Source organism: Anastrepha obliqua, chromosome 2 (assembly GCF_027943255.1).
Source record: "Anastrepha obliqua isolate idAnaObli1 chromosome 2, idAnaObli1_1.0, whole genome shotgun sequence".
Taxonomy (NCBI): Eukaryota; Metazoa; Arthropoda; class Insecta; order Diptera; family Tephritidae; genus Anastrepha; species Anastrepha obliqua.
In genome coordinates, this window is record NC_072893.1 from 79,827,551 (window position 1) to 79,847,087 (window position 19,537).

The 19,537-nt window shown below is 34.5% G+C and overlaps 1 protein-coding gene across 1 annotated transcript in view; it reads left to right on the forward strand.

Moving 5' to 3' along the window:
* Positions 1–1,959: 1,959 nt before the first annotated feature.
* LOC129238523 (uncharacterized) overlaps positions 1,960–19,537 on the forward strand; it is a 116,877-nt gene continuing 99,299 nt past the window's right edge. The window contains exons 1-2 of the mRNA XM_054873572.1: positions 1,960–2,107; positions 6,800–6,926. The gene's annotated coding sequence lies outside the window, so the exon portion shown is untranslated. The remainder of the gene's footprint in view (positions 2,108–6,799; positions 6,927–19,537) is intronic.

Consider the following 19,537-nt stretch of genomic DNA (forward strand, 5'->3'; position numbering starts at 1 on the left):
AGACTTTTAATAGTCTCTGTAGGACTTGTAAATTATAATGTATTATTATACTAGTAATAAATAAATTCAAATTCAAACTTTTCAAAAAGTTCCTATACTGTAGTTACAGTTTGAAATAAATAAGTACCGATGCTGCCGTCAGCGTTTAAACCACTAGGAACTTCGCGAACCTATTGTTAGAGTTTTTGAAATTGAAGGTGACTATATTTAAGTAAATTATTGTTGTAAACAATCAATTTCGAAATTCGCAGAAATCCCTTTGAAATCAATGTATCCATCAGATCCATATCCAAAAATTGGTTAGAAATTATCTCCATATGGAAACCTTTGTCGCTAAACTGGTCATCTTTTGACAACGCGCTTGAAGAAAATTAGTCTCGGCAAATGCAAGCAACTTCTTTGATGGCACACGGTCAAAGACCATGAAAATATTATTTTCACAGATGAGGAAATTTACTCTGTTGAACAAGTTTTTAATAAGCAAAACGACAAAATCTGTGCTAAAACTTTTAAGGGCGCACATAATATTGTTCGAATGGTTCAGTGTGGCCACCATACAGTCTCCGTAATGTTTTGGTGCTGAGTGTCTTATAAAGGCGTTACATCTCTTTATTTTTGCAAAACATGGGTTTAGAGCAGGACAAAAGTGTACCAGGAGGATATCTTAGAAGACGTAGTGAACTAGTTGAGCAGCTCACTTTTCAATGGAGAGTGTTTGATCTTTCAGCTAGGTTCCGATCCAGCCATCAAGGCAAATACCACCCAACAGTGGCTAAAAAACCATATTCCTGGATTCATAGCCGCAGAAGATTGGCCGTCTGGAAATCCAGGTCTAAATCCATTGGACTACAGCTTGTGGTCAGAATTGAAGAACATGGCCTGTCGAAGACCTGAAAGAAATTTGAGAAGTCTGAAACAATCTCTGATTCGTGCAGCGACGTCAATATCCATGGAAACCGTGCGTGCTGCAATAGCTGAATAGCCAAATCGTTTGAGGTCATGTGTATTGTATTTTGAAAGTCGTGTCATCATAAGCGATGCCAGTTAGCCACCTCGCATCTGTTTAACTTTTTACGGTGGAGTATTGTAAATTATCGTTGTTTGGCGAACAAATCATTAACGATCCAGGCCCTTAAGGCAGATATCGAGCTAGTCATTCCTAAGATAGAGGAAGAAACCGGCACCAAGGCCTTGGAAGACAGGGTTAATAGGGTGCGATATTGGAAAGCCATTCGCAGCAGGCACATGAATGAAATGTGAATGTTTGCTCTTTCGAATAAATTAATAATATACGGAAATGATTTTTGTTAATTTTTTTTGGTCTACTCTTTAGATCTGCTGGATTTGGAGCAATATGATTTCGTTTAGTTGGTATTGGTAGTATGTAAACTTAAGCACCGCTGGAGTCTGATCTATTTTTTGTGGTTGCTGGCAACCCTGCACATAAGACATTCGTACTTGTAGATCTAAGCCAAGCTTGAAATCGCAAAGAAAATAACAATAGCGAAGCATCAGCTATATCAAGACAGCAATAAAGCGTCAGATCGACATGCTCAATAACAATAAGCAGCTCAGTTCACCACACAACCATCTACTGAATCCACCACCACTTCAATCTCTTGCCAAAAGTCATCACTCACCAGTGCTAGCAAATGCTGCTGTTTCGTTAAACCCGTTGCGCTGCACGAAAGTCTACAAAAACGCTCATTGAGCTTGTAGAGAAAAATATTTATAGAAGTGGTTTAAAGTGTTGTGTCGCTGAGCGCGCGAGGCGTATCAAGCGCTTCTGGACGTGATTGTGTTTAGAGTCGTTGTGGTTGTTGTTGGTTTTCGTTACGCTGTGTTGCGGTGTTTGAGGCCCGGTGCGGAGCGGTCGCACAACTATTGGTATTAGCTAAAACGGCTACAGGTAAGCTTACTGGCGAATGGCTAAAACAGTCGTGAGCAGGTAACCAAACAGTTCGGGCAACGGTACGGAAAATTGTGCTAGCTTAACCGTTGGCATCTGGATACTATTGGCAGTTAATTGTAGTGTAATTTACTAGTCGGTTGTTTGCTTTTGTGTTACAAAAACAAAAGAAAAAACAAAACAAATATTAGAAATAGAGTGAGTAAATTAGCTGAGCGGTGCGATGCGATCGCATTTTACACTAAATACTTACGGCATTGAGAGCGCCTTCGCGATGCGACCGTACCCCAAACAGTGAATTGTTCAAATTTGCAGATACAATAAAAAACAAACAAGTAACCAAAAAAATAAACAAAAAATATATATTTTAGTTGAGCAATAAACAACAAAAACAAATTGTGTTTTAAAACGACAAACGTAAACTAAACTGGATTGCAACACAAAAAATAATCACACTAGTGCGTTAAAGTACAAAAAGATGGAAATTGTTTGAAATTAGAAAAAAACGTATTTTCTCTATGGGTGGGTGTGCATGCCAGCGCAAATTTCACTAAAGTTGCGCTTTCAAGTATATACAAACATACATACTCGTGAAATTGGCAATTTCAACAGTGTGCCGCGACTGACCCTTTACGTAATTGCTGATGTTGTGTGAAGAAAAGGTGTGGAAAAATTTGTGAAAATGACTGCATAAAAATAAACATTAAAAAAGTTGATAATCTAAAGATCTTCGTTATGATGTCAGCTATACTTAGCGTTGCAATAGTATGCGCTGTGTTGCGAATAGGGTCAGCAGTGAAAATCAAAATATCCGCTTTCGCAATAATGGCCGGAGCTTAGAGTTGTGTTTCATATTATAAAAATAATTATGTAGATAGCGGAATCTGCTGTATACCAAACTGCTACTACATACTATACTATATATTACTTAATCAAAACCAGCCTGCACACTGAAACACAAAATAATGTTAAAATACCATTGAAATATAACGAATGATGTCATCCATCAGTTAATACGAGTATTAGCTTAAATTGAAAAAAATGCTCATCACACTCAAAAGGAAATAACAAAGAATGAAAGATAACTCTAACGAAGAAGAAAGATGCAAAAAATTATACCAATTAAAATCTTATTCAAATTTCGCTTTAAGCAATTTCTGAAGATTGCATAGCAAATAACTTCATCTGCGCATGCGTTCTTCACGGTGGCAAACACTCTAAAAATAATATAAAAATATAAAAAAAATACTCGTTAGCTCTCCATTTCGTAGATGTTTTAGTACTCACATCATTCACACCTGATGCGTCTGGCGTTCCGACAGTTGTACAGTGACGTACAAACAAATATTAGCATAGATAATTTAAAGTGATAATACAAAATAGAAATATTGTTGATTTATTTATTAAAATCTGGTAAGCCATTTCATGACATTTGAATGAAATATTGAACATGATATCCGGCATATGTTCGCCGTGGCTATGAGTCCATTCAATCAGCCCAATTGTTACTACTACTACTTTTCCCAATAAAGCTGGCCGCATGACGTCAATGGTGGCTGGAATATTGCAATAAAACGATTGTTAAGTAAGCTGTATGGCAAGTTGCGCCGTCCTGTTGGAACTAAATGTCTTAGATGTTTTGTTGTTTAATTTTTGAAAACAAAAATTCAGTCAACATGGGTCGATAGCGTTCGCCATTCACCGTAACCGCAGCGCATTCCTGGTTTCGAAAGAAATAAGTGGCATTTTTTTAAAGTGAATTTCCATAATTTCAAAGCTTTGTTCTGGCTTTTACTGATTCATGAACACTTGTCAAACCTTACTTAACAGAAATGTTAGCAAGGTTTGCCATTCTCTGCTGCCAACCCATAGTTATAGATACCGATAGTTCTCATGCAGCTAAAAAAACAACCAATAAGGATAAAAAATATTAACATACAAATATAAATATTTTGCGAGACTTCCTCTAATTTTCATGTCTACATGAATCCTATCATACATCGTGTCGACAAAATTCTGCAAAAGTAGTGGTGTAATTTTATTACACTATACATTTTCGATTACTTTTTCTAGCCCAATAAGCGTTTGCAACATTATCCCATCGAATTGGAATTGATAAAATTGCCTTTTTCACTCATTTCAAACGTTTTTGCGCATTTTGTGATTCCTAAATGGCTTTTTGGTAGGTTAAGAGACAAATAAACCAGTTTCCTGCAATCTGTATCGTATCGTTCGTGTCCAATATTCTGGTCCACCTTCCTTCAGAAACCGTTTTCTGATATCTCTCGCAATTTGGAACCTATCTGAATAAAAACACAATACTTTTTGCAAGCAATACTTATGAAAGGTTGTTTTTAGCACTCATCATATCTACTAACCTCAATTCTGTTGCTGAAAAAATCTAAATTTTCAGAACATCTTATTGGTGATTTTTAATTTCTTAACTTAAGACTAATTGATCTTCATCAAATCGTACGATTTCTAGTTATTTATATTACGAAAAAATATTAGGAAAAAGCCAGCGCAATAGTAGTTTGTGGAAACACATCTAGACGACCACCACAAATATATAATCCTTATATTGGGACTCAATATTCGCCACTGTAGAGCTAATAAAGATTGAGGGAGGTACATGCAACTGTCGAACTACGAAGTTAGCTGAATGAAAGTCAATTTCTCAATATACGAATCTTCATTGTCGATAATATACTTATATATATGTATATATAATATATTTATATAAAATTTATTTACACCCCATGACAAAACGATTGCACATCACAATTTGAATAGTTTAGTCTATTTTTCAATATTTTTATTATTTTTTTTAATATTCATTGATTTTGTCTAAAACTATTTATATTTTATTGCCTAAGTAAAATCATATAAATCTAATTTGCAAATGTTATACAAAAATAAGAAAATTTCCAAAAACTTTTCATTCCAATTCGATGGTTTAAAAAACTTTTATGGTTAATTTTTCCATCAAGAAATCACAGTATACAAGATTAACGACTGTTTTTAGTAACTTTAATTCTGAGCTTCATTATACTAAAATTTAATTGACTATAAAATTGCATACCAAAAATCTTTATAGAAATTCAAATTGAAAACCATGAAATTGGGTTGAAAATTTTGTGGAATTTTTTTAATTTTAGTTTAAAATTTGAATCTACATGGTTTTATTAGACAATGAGCTATCATTTTATAGAAAAAAGATAATGCATATAAAAAAAATATATATATAAAAAATCGTCAAGGCTGGTCTAACTATTGTTGTGGTATTTTTAATCGTCGCGGACTGTATATATATTTGTTACGGATAAAATATCTTAAAAATAATATCGATTTCACAATTTAATTTTGGGTATAATATATTTAGAACCTGATATACATTTAGTTATACTTCGTATATCAGATTGATATATCGATGTAGTACGAAGTTGTCACTTTGTTAGCTTGTTATCTTCGAGATTAGTCGGAAGCCGGTATTCATTTATTCAATATTAGCAAAATGTTACAAAAGCAAAGTACATAGAAAGTAGTTCCGAACACAGAACTGCTACTACCTGCTAGGAGCGTCTGTGAAGACGAAATTTTTTCTTTGTCTTTTTTTTAAGTTTATGACACTTAAATGGAAGTTATCTGGATATTGAGAAAACGGCACTTTGAAGACATATGCATATTTAAATTAAAAAAACTAAATTAAAAGAAAATCTAGCCACATTCATCTGCTAACCGCTGGGTTAAAAACATTTTTAACATTGGTTTTGTAAATGCTTCTCCGAAGTTTGCAAAATTTTCAGCATCAAAAAATGTTTGAGTTTGAACTCTGCTTTGCACCCAAAGTTAATTTGCGCAGCCCCCACTAAAAGTAATTAAGGCCTTTGCTGCCTCTCCATTTTGGCTACGTTTCTTATTGCTTATATGTCTACATACACACTTATATTTCGATACATCCATACATCCACATATTCGTACTTTTATGTGTGTATATAACTTTGTGGGTTTTAACTTTTGGCAACTCAAGGTAAACGGGCCACCTCGGTAAGTTATCGCCACGCAATTGTTGTTGTTGGCAGCTTTTGCATGTTGATTACTGCTTATTGTTTCGAGCGCTGACAACTTTTGGGTTTGCCTTTGAATTCGTCAATCAAGTTGCCGAAATACAAATAAGTAAATTAATGATTTAAAAGCAAAGAATAGCACATCTGTGTCGAAAATCAACTTCGCATATGCGAAAGACAAACAAATTTATATCTTTCATAAAAAAAATCCAAAATCAAATCAACGAAAAAATAATAATCCAACTCAAAAGTGTTTTAAGCAGAAAAAAAGTTATAACTGAACTGTGTTAAGCTAGTTTTGGCCAAAAGCACAGTGAGAGAAACAAAAAAAAAAAAAAACGAGAAAACAAGCACACAAGCTTACATACACAGAATGCCAAATTAACAACAACAAGTTGCATATTAACAAATAACCAACAAAAACAAAAAAAAAATAGAAAAAGAAGCAGACATTATAAGCAAAAAGCAAAAGCAAAAACAATATTATAACGACAACAAGCCAAAAATTTGTAGCTGTATGTAATAGCGAATAGCGGCAACAAGTTTTGGCTTTAACTTGTTGCTGCTGTCGTTAGGCATGGCTGCTTGGCCTGTTGCTATCGTTCATGGGTTTTTATGTGTTTTTGCGTTTTTCGTTGTTGTTTTAGTTACTCGCTGCGCTGGTGCACCTTTTTCGGCTAATTCAACATCTTTTCGGTTGCTCGTTGTAGGACTTTTTGTGAACTTGTTTTTTTTTTTTGATTTTTTGTTTTTCATAATATTTTTTTTTTTATGTGCATTTATTTTTTATCGTTTTCTCGCTTTTTGTTTGTTAAACAAACAGTTTTGTTTTGGAGACTTTAGTGAGCGAGTACAAGCGAGTACAAGTTAAAATCAGGTAAAGAAACAAGTAAATAAAATACACTGAAAAACTGTTACCAGCTAAAAGTTTGAATGCCTGCAAAACTGAGGTGAGTTTCACATTTATAACTTAATACTTTTACAAACATTCCTTTATTCTAATTTTACCGTCGCTTTCTGATAATATTTTCTGTTTGTGAACTTCAGTAGGAAATATGATTTATTTTTTAGATTTAGGCATGATATGTAATGATATCTTTTTTTGTCATTCATATTGCTGAAATGGTAAAAGTGGGTAGCTTCAATAGTATTAATATGTGTATAATTGACGCTTAATTGATCTTTTTTGATGTTTGGCCGAGCACCTCCTCCTATTTCAGAGGGTTTTTTATGGCAGAATTACACCCGGGGGTTTGCCATTGTCTACCCACTAGCAATCGTTGTTAGAAAAAGCTTTTTCTATCAATTGGTGTTTTGGGTCCGGGAGACTCGAACCTGCGCGCTTTCGAATGGTAGTCACGCACCAACCCATTCGGCTACGGTGGTCTCTATGTAATGGTATAAAGAATAGAACCCAATCCAATCAATCGGTTGTCGTCAGTTCAATGCCCACTTCGCACATGAAACATCAATTTATGGAAAAAGTTATTTCTAATAGCAAAGAAGGTAAACTCTCAGGATTTTCTGACATAAAAACGTTTGAAAAAAAAAAACATCTGTTATTCGGAAGCGACATAAAACTGTAGGTTAATCCATTTGTGGAAATACCATATAATGTAACAAAAAAATTTATAATTATAAATAAACTTCGCAAAACCCAGGTTTATGAGAATGCAAACAGCAAACATCCCCTTTTGAACTTATTACAAGCGAAAACGCCATCATTATTGAAGATGTGAATGAGTTCTGTTATCTGTGAGTAACGCGGTATGAAAATGACATTAAATGGTGCTGCAGTAATTGCTGTGACGGTACGTATTTATTAAGCACATACTGCGTTCCATAAGATAGGCCGACTGTGGCGCTCTTGTATACTATAAAACAACAAAACTTGGAATTTTCAATACCAGCGTAAAATCAGTCCTCTTATACGGATCTTAGAAATGGTTCATATCTGAGCACATGCCTTTAAACGTTTATCAACAAATGCCCACAACAAATTCCATTACTGACCTTCTTTCGCTTAGTGATAGCTGTCCAATCAATATCGAAATTAAAAGACGGCAATGGAACTGGATTAAACATATTCTCTGTAGAGCGGACGATAATGTTATCAAAATATTTTTCCAATGGAACCCAGAAGGAAACCGGCGCAGAAGAAACCTACGACAAACTTGGATGAGCCCAATTCCAAATCAGAGCTCTACCACCTCCACCTGGAGACATATCACGGCAGACAGAAATCGTTTGAAATGTTTGTTTCCGCCCTATGCATTGACTATGAGTGCTGGTATGTGCAGAGAGATGTGTTTTTATAATAGTTATTAAGATCTTGTCACAAAAATTAATACTTTGCAATGAATATTTTTTAATAATGAATATATTCGTATACTGTTTCGCAATACATCTAATGGACCATCGATATTATTTAATGACTTCAATCTATACATGAAAGTTTTCTTGTATCTTATAAATACGGGAAATTGTGCAATGAAATAATTTTAGAAATTCCTTTACAATTTTTGCACGTTTTTCTCCGTTTTTTCTGATGCCACATGAAAACTGAGATATTTCTGCAAATATATTTATAACATTCCGACGAAATTGTCTATTAAATTCGTTAAACCATTCATTTCGTACATATTGGGAAATTGAATGAAAACAATACATCGTCGATACAACCGGAATTTAATATTAACCACCCGCACAGAAACATTTTGACAGGTTTTGACTTTTTCTTTTGTTTTTTGAGTGTGCTAAATAATGATCCAAGTTTCAACATTTATACAGGAACTGAAGCTACAAGCTTTTCATGCCCATTCCGCAGTTTTTAATTAAAGTTTCGTAAAGAAAATCTTATTTCGAAAATACCAAAGAATTTGATTAATTTTTCATAAACTTTTTCCTTGACGGTGTTGTACATTTTTCAATATAAAAAAATGGCGAGCGTAGTTATAAGAAGAAATGCGTAAAAATCAACGAAATTATTTAGTATCTTCAGACTTGCACTTTACTTACTTCAAGTGAATGGATTATAATACTACATACCAAAAGTTTTTCTTGAAATCCTAAAATTTGGTTTTAATTAAATTGGAATTGAGATTAAAGATTGCGGACATTTTTTCATTTTTGTATATAGTTTGAAACTTGGATCTATGTTTTTTGTTGGAAAATGAGCTTTTATACAAAAGTAATGAGAATTCAAAAGTAGTACAAATTTAATGCTACCAATAAAAGTTGCAATCATCTTTCGATGAGTTATGTTTTGGGTGTTATGAAATTTTAAAGATTAAATTAAATCTCCCATTTCGCATTTTTTTTTTAATATGTGACAACTTTATTCAAAATTATTTCGGCATAAAGCTGTTTAAAAAGCATTACAGCGTGCAAGAAAAAGAGGAAGGATAAGCGGAAGCAAGGGCATTACCATTCGTGCTTTCACAGTTTAACAAGTGGTACTTCATTTTGGTTATTTTGTTTAATTTACAAAACAAGGTATTCTCTAATTTATTCACAAACAAATCACTTTGCACACAAAGGTTTGGTTGTTTGTATTCGTCGCTTCTTCTATCAAATTTGCCAAGAACAAAGTTGTTGTTTGCGGGTGGCGTCACTTTTTTATTATCTACATACACCGTGAGTTGTAATGAATAACTTCTTCATAGCAGAAGTAAACTCAGAAGTTCGTCATTATTTGCCGCGACGTGACAGCTGTTGGAAAAAACCTTCTTCAGCCATTTTACCACTCATACACATGGTAAGCAACGAACTCGGAACCAAACGTATGGTAGTTAAGCGCAACGTACTCGCCTATTGCTGTCGCCAATAACATATTTTTATATAAAATTTTCGTGTATTTTTCGTTTCATTGACGAATACTAATCAATTGCGGTCATAAATTTCTATGCAAGTAAAGTTTAAAAAACTAAAGAACTTATGAAAATTAGAATTAGTATAAAGCAAAAATGTACGAGTATTGCAAGCGGAATAAATTATGTCTGACCTCAACATGAAATACAGAAAAATATAATACTACACATACTGCCTTAATTATAAAATTTGCTATAGAAAAAGTAATAAAAAGAAAAATTATGGGCATCCGTTTAGTGTACAATATATGTATGTATGCACATCTGTGTTCATAATAATAGTAGCGCAAAATATTTCAAAAATTTTCTATACTACAATGAAAGTCATGTACATACGTGCTTTAAAGTTTCTGATTTCGTACAAAATTAAATCAAATCCAGCAAACTCTCATCAACATTCAAATTTTTACAAAAATGCTGAATAAGCAGTTTTGTAGCTCATTTAATAATATTTAAAGAGCTGAAAACTCGGGTTGTTTTTTTATGCTGTTGCCTATTTCCTTTCATATGCTCGAAAACTGTTTGTTTGGAGAAAATGCGAAAGACCGCCAGTAATAAACAAAAAAGATATATCAGGCCAATCCATAAGTTCGTGCGTATTTTACCCATAATTTCACTTTTGTACGATTTTTGCATACAAAAAATTATTCGCGGAATATAACGGACTATTTATATTTTCTTTGATATATTGTGCACTAGCAACCCGCCCAGCTTCGCACGGGTATAAAATATATACCCTATGTCACTCACTGAAAAAATGATTAAAATCGATCCAGTAGTTTTGGCTTATTCATTACTGCCCGTGACCCGCACGCGTTAAATTTGGAGTAAGACAATTCCCCTTTCTTTATAGCATGAAGATTTCCTGCTATCTTTGGGATATCTAAATTCATACCCTACATTTTTGCATATTAACTTTTTGCATTTTTACATATGTATTTATTTTATTTTTACAACAATTACTATATTACAGAATGTCTTTATATACAACGTTCATAGCCTTCTTGTCATTAGACAATATACACATGTTTTCTCTAGAGGTTACTCTTGAAAGAGCGACATACAGTTGGTCATGTGAAAAACAGTCAACACTCAAATCTAAGCCTGCAACGTTGAAGGTTTGACCCTGAGATTTATTAATGGTTATTGCAAAAGATGTCTTTACCGGAAATTGTAAGCGTTTAAATTGGAATGGTAGATCCGATGGTATCAGAGGGATTCGGGGAATCAATACATATGCTCCGGTACCACATCCTGTGAGTATTGTGCACTCTATTATGAAAGTTTGCAGTGATTTTACCAGCAAACGCGTGCCATTGCAAAGTTTAGGTGGACTTAGGTTTCTTAATAAAATAACAGGAGAACCTATTTTCAGCTCCATTTTATGAGGAGGGAGTCCAGACGGGTTCAAAGAATTTAGAAATTCTGTAGGAAATTGAACAGCTTCTTCCAAATCGAGAACAGTATCGACCGAGTAGTATATTTTCGTCGGCGCATCAATCTTTGAAATAATCAAGTTATTTACTTTATCTACTTGTTCGTTAGTTGGTGACAGAATAGCTCTTTCTTTAAACCAAGATATTGTCTTATAACTTATGTTATCAATGTCAGGATAGACATTGTTGACTAACTCTTGGATGTTGTCTATCAAAGCACAAAGGTTTTCTAGGTTAATCCTTCCCTCACTTTGTGTTAATTCTCCATTGCCAACTTTTAGCAGCATCTCTGGAAATAGCCTGTTCTCACGTGAAGATGACGAAACCCTCATATTAGTTTTAAGATCTAATTTATTGACATGCCACCAAAGGTGGGATCTTTTTAGCGAAGCATTTATTTCGTCAGCACGTGTTCCTCGAGTCACAACTGGTAGGATTTGGCGGAAATCTCCTGAGAACAGAATTGTACATCCACCCATAGGTGAATTTTTGTTGCGCAAATCGCGCATTGTCCTATCCAGTGCTTCCACAGACGTCTTGTTTGACATGGTAGCTTCGTCCCAGACTATTAATGAGCAGTCACGCATCAATTTTCCTGTATTGCTCTGCCTAGAAACACTACAGACGCTGTTATCATCATCGGTTGCGATTTTGATTGCTTGATTGTAGAGTGTGTGGTTCGGCCTCTTTCCAAAAGACTCTTTCCAAAAGAGTAGCGGCAATGCCGGATGACGCAACAGCTAACGCAATTTTTCCGGTAGATCTCAATTACTAATTACTGATGTAATATCTTGAAAAATATTGTTTTTAATTATATGCTGTAAAGAGCCATATACATAGATCTAAACTGACCCATTGAGTAACCCTATAACTTTTTACTGTAATTTCAGATCAGCTAATGACATACCGCGTTGGAAGCGTCAGTCGAAGGAGATTTATACCATGAAACAGTACACCCCAATAGAACGCGTTGAAATTGTTCAGCTGTACATTCAAAATTCCTTCTCGATTGTAAAAACGCAACGTGCGTGGAGAAAAAAAAAATAAAGTGAAAAGTGCGCCGTCAAAGAACGCAATCAAGCAAATGCACAAAAGATTTTTGTCTTCCGGCACTGTGGCTAATACCCGACGTCCAAATAAAAAGCGGCCAAGACGATCTAACGAAAATATCGCGGCCGTACGAGCCAGTATCGAGTCATCGCCGCGAACGTCAGGTAATCGTCGTTCTGCTCAGTTGGACATCCCTCGGACCACTCTACGACGTATCATTCGTTTGGATTTGGGGATATTCCCGTACAAAATACAACTAAATCAACAACTGTTGCCGGCCGATAAGCCTCGTCGCTTGGAATATGCCAATTTTGTCGTCCGAATGGCCCAAACTGATGAGGATTTTTGGCATCAAATCATTATGAGTGATGAGGCCCATTTCTCCTTGAACGGAACCGTAAATAAGCAAAATTGCCGTTTCTACGCCACTGAAAACCCTCAAATTATTGAAGAGGTACCTCTCCACGACCAAAAAGTTACAGTCTGGTGTGGCATTTGCGCTGATATGGTCATTGGGCCGTTCTTCTTTGAAAATGGTCAACACCAACCATTGACCGTCAATCAAGAGCGTTATCAGGCCATGATAACCGATTTTGTGATGCCGATTGTTCGTGAAAATGGTATGGAGCACTTCTGGTTTCAGCAAGATGGCGCACCACCACACACAGCACGAGCCACCGTCAACTTATTGAAGACTTTGTTCCCTGGCCGTTTGATATCAAAAAGCGGCGATTTTGACTGGCCACCACGATCACCGGATTTGACGCCACCGGACTTTTTTCTTTGGGGCTATTTGAAATCTAAGGTTTACGTCAACAAGCCAAAGACACTAGGCGCACTTAAGGCCAATATCCGACGGGAAATAGCCGCCATATCGGCCGAGACGCTGGCCAAAACTATGGAAAACGCCGAAAAACGGGCACATTACGCTATACGAGCTAAGGGCGACCACTTGCGCGATATCATATTCAAAAAGTGATGTAAACGAATCTCCTTGAACTAAATTAAATGTTTTTCACAATGAAACACAAAAAAATGTTTCTTTTTCCATATTTTTTTAATAATCACATGGGTCAGTTTAATATGGCCAACGCTGTACATATAATTACATGGAATTCAGTACATACATAGATACATATGTACATACGTCCGAAATGAAATAATGCGAGCGATTCGTAAATACATACATACACACGTCACCATACGATGTTATTCAACATTAATGAGGTGTGGTGAGATTATCGCTTAACGCCTGTTGTTTCATTCGGTTGACAGCGAACAAACACACAAACAGCTTTTTTTGGAAAAAGAGCTGCTTTTGTTTAAACAATTTTGGTTAAATAACAAATAAATCAATTATTTTTTTTGATGCAGAACGAAAGTAAATATTTCAAAGTTAAACTTCAAGAAAGTTTCATTTTAATTGGTTGATTCGTTTATGATTTATGGCCGTGAAAACAAAAAATGTATGTTTTTTTGCCACATTTTGACCGATTGCCACGCCCCCTTTATATATTTCTTCACATTATATAGATATAAACCTTCCTCTTCAATCAATCTATCTTTGAAAAAAAACCGCATCAAAATCCGTTGCGTCGTTTTAAAGATTTAAGCGTATAAGGGGACATAGGGACAAAAAAAGCGACTTTGTTTTATAATATGTAGTGATTAAACAAATGATTTTAATCGCGGATAGAAGCACGTGTTGTTAAAAAATAAAAAGGAATCTTCGAACGCGTATAATATTACGTTTCCACCAAAAGCAAACACCGTGTTTGCAGGAGTTGTGTTTGGGAGAACTGTCAACTGTTTCCACCGAAATGTGTTTGCAAAGTGTATGGTCTTTGGTATGGTAAGCAGATTTATGATACATTATTTTGCGGCGACAGCACAGCGTGATAGCCCAGCGGCTAGCAATGTGGGCTTCCGATCCGAAATCCTTGGTTCGAATCACAAAAAAATTTTTTTTTTTTTATACATTTATTTCATTTTGTTTTATGATATGTTTATGAGCAGATTTTTTTCATGGCAGAAATACACTCGGAGGTTTGCCATTGCCTGCTGATGGGCGACCGCTATTAAAAAATGTTTTTATTAATTTTGCTTTCACCGAGATTCGAACCAACGACCTCTCTGTGAATTCCGAATGGTGATCTAGCACCAACCCACTCGGCTACGGCGGCCGTCAATCAAAGACAAATTGCAATCATTGTTGCCATATTTCGATAAGAATGCAATAATAAATGAGGAAAATGAGCAACATTGCCACCACTTAATAATTAAATTAGACGCAAACCCAACAAAACACGCTTTAAATTAGACGCAAACCCACAAAACACGCTTTGAAAGTGAGTTTAGGTATGGAGTTGTGTTTTAATTTTGTATGGGATTTGACAGGAGTTTTGTTTCGTGTTTGCGCTAAGAACACGATAGCGGCAGAGAACACGATAGCGGCTGCGGTGGAAACTTAGCATAAGAGGCATATATTGTATTTTTTGAAGCTCAGAGGTTAAATTCATCGCATGGAACAGTTCACAGGCACCTGGTTCAGTTGGGGAAAGATTTCAAAGCTGGGAAAATTGATTCCGCATAGACTTTCCGTCGCTAATCCTCAGCAGAGGGTGAATGTGTGTTCTCAGCTGCTGCAACGGCTTGAAAATTAAAGTTTTTTGAACCGTATCGTTACTGGTGATGAGAAATGGGTCCTTTACAATAATCTCCTGTTCGCAAACGCCTATGGTTAGATAAAGATGAAACACCAGAACCGACGCCTAGAGATGACCGGTATTGTTTATTATGAACGACAATGCAAGACCTCATACCGCAAGGCAAAGACAAGCTGAACGAGCTCGGATGGGAGCTAATGTCGCATCCACCATACTCTCCGGATATTGCACCTTGTGATTGTCACCTTTTCCTTGAACTTCAATCCCATATGAGTAACAAGAACTACTCCTCAAAAGAAGCTATAAAAAGGGTTATCGAAGCGTATTTTGGCTCCAAGAGCAAACAATTTTGTGAGCAGGGAATTAAAAATTTTCCTAAACATTGGGAAGACATTGTAAATAATGAAGGAAAATATATTGTGAAGGAATATATTATTGATTAATAAATACTTTAAACGTCTTTTTTATTAATTTAAAATCACCTTTAAAAAACGCACGAACTTATGGACTGGCCTGATATATAAAACACTTCAAACTTGCGCTTTAACATTTTATACCAAAATCAAATGAGGTATAAAACTGGGTGTTTTTGCAATTTTTTTAAGCTGTTTCTTATAAAATAAATTCAAAAAACGATTGATTAAACATCAATAAATAGTCAACCTTTTACAATATGTGGCGCTGCTATTACTGTGAACACAGGTGTATATAAGTACAAACAAGCAGTGTTTATAAGTACACACCGTTACAGTGAAAACAACAATGCAGTGACTGCCTTCCATTGCACAGTGCATGTGACTTCAGGCACCCATTTATAGTATGTAGATATATGGGTTTGTGTATGGTATATATGTACGTGCAACTCCTTGATAGCCGTCAGTGAAGCGTGACGTATGTTAGCTAACTGATTTTCGTGTCGTAATGCCAACGCGTTGCATGTGCAACCTGGATAATTATTAAGAATTGTGATTTGTGGCAAACACGCAACCGACAGCCGAAGAGTGTTGCTTTAGATTAACCCATATATGTAAATAAAAGTGTGTGTATGTGCAAAACTCATATACACATATAGATTTCTTACATGTAGGTTATAAAATGCATATGTGCATGTAGATAAGTTTGTAGTATTAAACAACTATAATTACTGTATTTGTAAACATTGCAAATGTGGTTAAAGTAAGAGATTTGATAGTCAGAAGTTGACAGATATCTACTCACTGTCTCACAGACATACATAAATATGTACATATAGCTAAAAGAGTTCGTAATTTAGTTTATTAAATAAGTTTATAATACAGTTTATTTGCAAAAAAAGCACTTCCCACATTATGCATTGACATACATAAGTAAATGACAGTAAGAAATTGATAAATTGATACAATGTGGGCAAGATTGAAGTTTTTATAAAATTTCCTAGTTTCCGTTGATAGAACCCTGACACTTGTATTACTTATTTGAAAATGCTCTTGAATATGAAGTGAATAATTTTTATTGGAAACCCACTTGTGAGCTTCTTTTGCAAACATTTCTTGCTCTTAGTTTTTTGCTAATCAGAAGCCCACATGATTTTGTTTTTGAATAAGCCAGTTCTACATAGTAAATTATTTATTTTTACGTCAATGTGGTGCTGCATCTTTTTACTTGCATGTCCATTTTCAAATTATTTAAGCACACGCCTTTTCACAAGTACAGGAAGTTGTTTGTAAAAACTTAACACCTTCACGTAATGCTTGGATTTTCAAGGAAATTTATAATTTTATATGTAAGACTTATTTTTATTCAGTGTAAAACTATTCTTCAAGTAGTCATCCCGAATAGAGCGGCAATCTGACAATTCGCCCATTTTCCCATACGCTGGTACCCGTGTATAAGTTCACGGAAGGGTATCTAATGTGCTTCAGCTCTGGAGCTGCCATCATTTACATATTCTGTCTCTTGCTCCCCCTTGGTGTTAATATTACTTTGTCTTTCAGACATAGCCATCAAACCACCATTGGATCACATTCGGAGATATAATATTTATCTGTTCGGGCAGGCAAGTCCTGCTCAACTGTATTTATTTATTTATTCATTAATGTCTAACAAAATTCAGAACAGACATTTAAGATATAAATTCAGAACTAAAATACAAATTTACAATATTTAATATTAAAAAATGTAGGAAAATTAGATTATCGGACGATTGCCAATGCTTGCCGAGGGGCGACCGCTATTAGAAAAATGTTTTTCTTAATTTTGGTGTTTCACCGAGATTCGAACCAACGTTCTCTCTGTGAATTCCGAATGGTAGTCATGCACCAACCCATTCGGCTACGGCGGCCGCCTGTCGGCTATATATAGTCTGCATGATAAAGTCTCCAAATAAGAGCAACATCATTTAATTTGGACCGGACAAACGCAGAGTATAATATCTTAAGCATATATGGGCCAGTGAAGTGACGTCTAACAAAAGCGAGCATAGCAAGTGAATTGGAAACGGCATAATTTAAATGCGTGATAAAATTAAGCTTTGCATCAAAGAAAACCCATTAACCTTTTATCACAACGGACGAAGTAAAATAGGTATAATGAATATGATATACCTCTTATATGATATACCTCTTATCATATTCATTATACCTATTTTGTATATTAAGTGATCCAATTTTTTGTTGTTGTTCCCTTTGTTGAAATTTTGATTGAAATTTCCATACTCAAATCAACAAATTACAAAATTAAAAAATTTGCAAAATGGAGATACAAGTTTGTACCAATTCTATCATATTCGATTCGTCTTGAATAAACGAAACTTCCAACTTTTAGGTAAACAAATAAAATAAAATAAAGCGCAATTGTACGTAAAAGTAAAATAAAACCGATTTCGGGTGTTTCTTTTGCTGATCGGATGTAAAATAAAATAGGAACTGTGGTGAGCCCACTTTTGTCTTATAAATATTGTCCTAGTTTAACATTAACCAACCATCTTCATTTTTTTAACGGTTAGAGTAAATATCTGCTGAAGTTAGGCAATTTGCTAGTTGTAATTTTATAATGATATTTTTTCTTCGAGTGGGTAAAATTGGTTTAAATACAATTTCAATTTCTCAGTTTTTTTTTTCGATTTACATATGAACACTATTAGAAAAGTTATATGAACTTTTAATCTAAAATGATTTGATAGATATTTTTCATTATGAAAGTCTTCAAATTTTGCTTGCAAAATAAAATTTAAATTAAAAATTTTTTTTTAATAAAAAATACACCATTAGTATTTTAGCCCACTGTGCGACAGTTCACGAAGCTCAAGGCCAACTTGAAAGTTTGTTGGCGTGATCTTAAGAGATCATTTGTTGTAATGCGTGACACCTTAAACACATTTGGCGTTTTCTGAAGTAAAGCGGTCAAGTACATTGAAATTGATGCACACATACACACTGAAATTTATTACATAAGGCTTGTTTTGCTTTGGTTTGGTTCTCCTATTCGCATGAAATATGAATGAAGAAGAATTCAATATAAAATTTCTTTTGAATGGTTGTAGCCAAATTTTGAAAGATATTTTTTTTATAATCCGAAAATTTAATATTTTGCTTAATTTTTTAATTGATTAAAGCTCTTTGCAATAATAGAATTACATAATCTAATAGGTGATGATATTGTACGAGAAGCTTCACCTGTTAAATAGTTATTGAAACAAATATTATGTATTGAAAATTAGGTATCAATCTTTTTAGAAATAGATAGTTCGGGACTAAAATTGTATATCAAACATCTAATTTTATAGTATTTTTTTAATAAATTGGGCAACTTTATACGAATAACCTCAGAAACATTTATTCAGATGAAGATCCATTTACACATATCAGAGTCAATCCAATTTAGTATCGGCTCTGAGTCAGTGTCATATCTTAACGTTGCTGTTCAGACAAGTCCGGCATAGTGACGTTTTTAACCATCAGTGCTGCTTCTGTATGAAAAGCACGGAATTATCTAGAATTTTCATAGAAAAAATAAATGGGTAATATATTATATATATAATTGACACTTACACCTTTTTTGGATGTTTGGCTGAGCTCGTCGTCCTTTTTTGTAGAGTGCGTCTTGATGTTGTTTAATGGATAACATTTTTGAAAATCCCGTTTGCAAATCACTTAACATAAGGAAAGCTAGGCAGATTGTTTATATTTTACTGAAAGCATAAGACACATTACGATAGTAGTTTTTGCCTAATGCAGCTTAAAAAAGTGGATATACTCGTACATAAATTATATTATACGTCAATTTCACAACTTCTTTATTTAAAAAACTAGCGGCAATATCTTTGAAAAAACATTTCTCAATTAAAACGAATATTTTTACCACATATTCTAATGCCTAATTCATATCTTCTATCACTTACCATTTTCGCCTCAAGAGTAAGGTGACAATGCGATACACAAATAATTCCAATGCAAGCCTTGTTCATTCTTAAAAATATATTTGGTACTAGTAACTTAACCTCTCATAAAATTTTGTTTTAAACTTAAATTCTTTCTCGAAAATTATATTATTATTATAACTT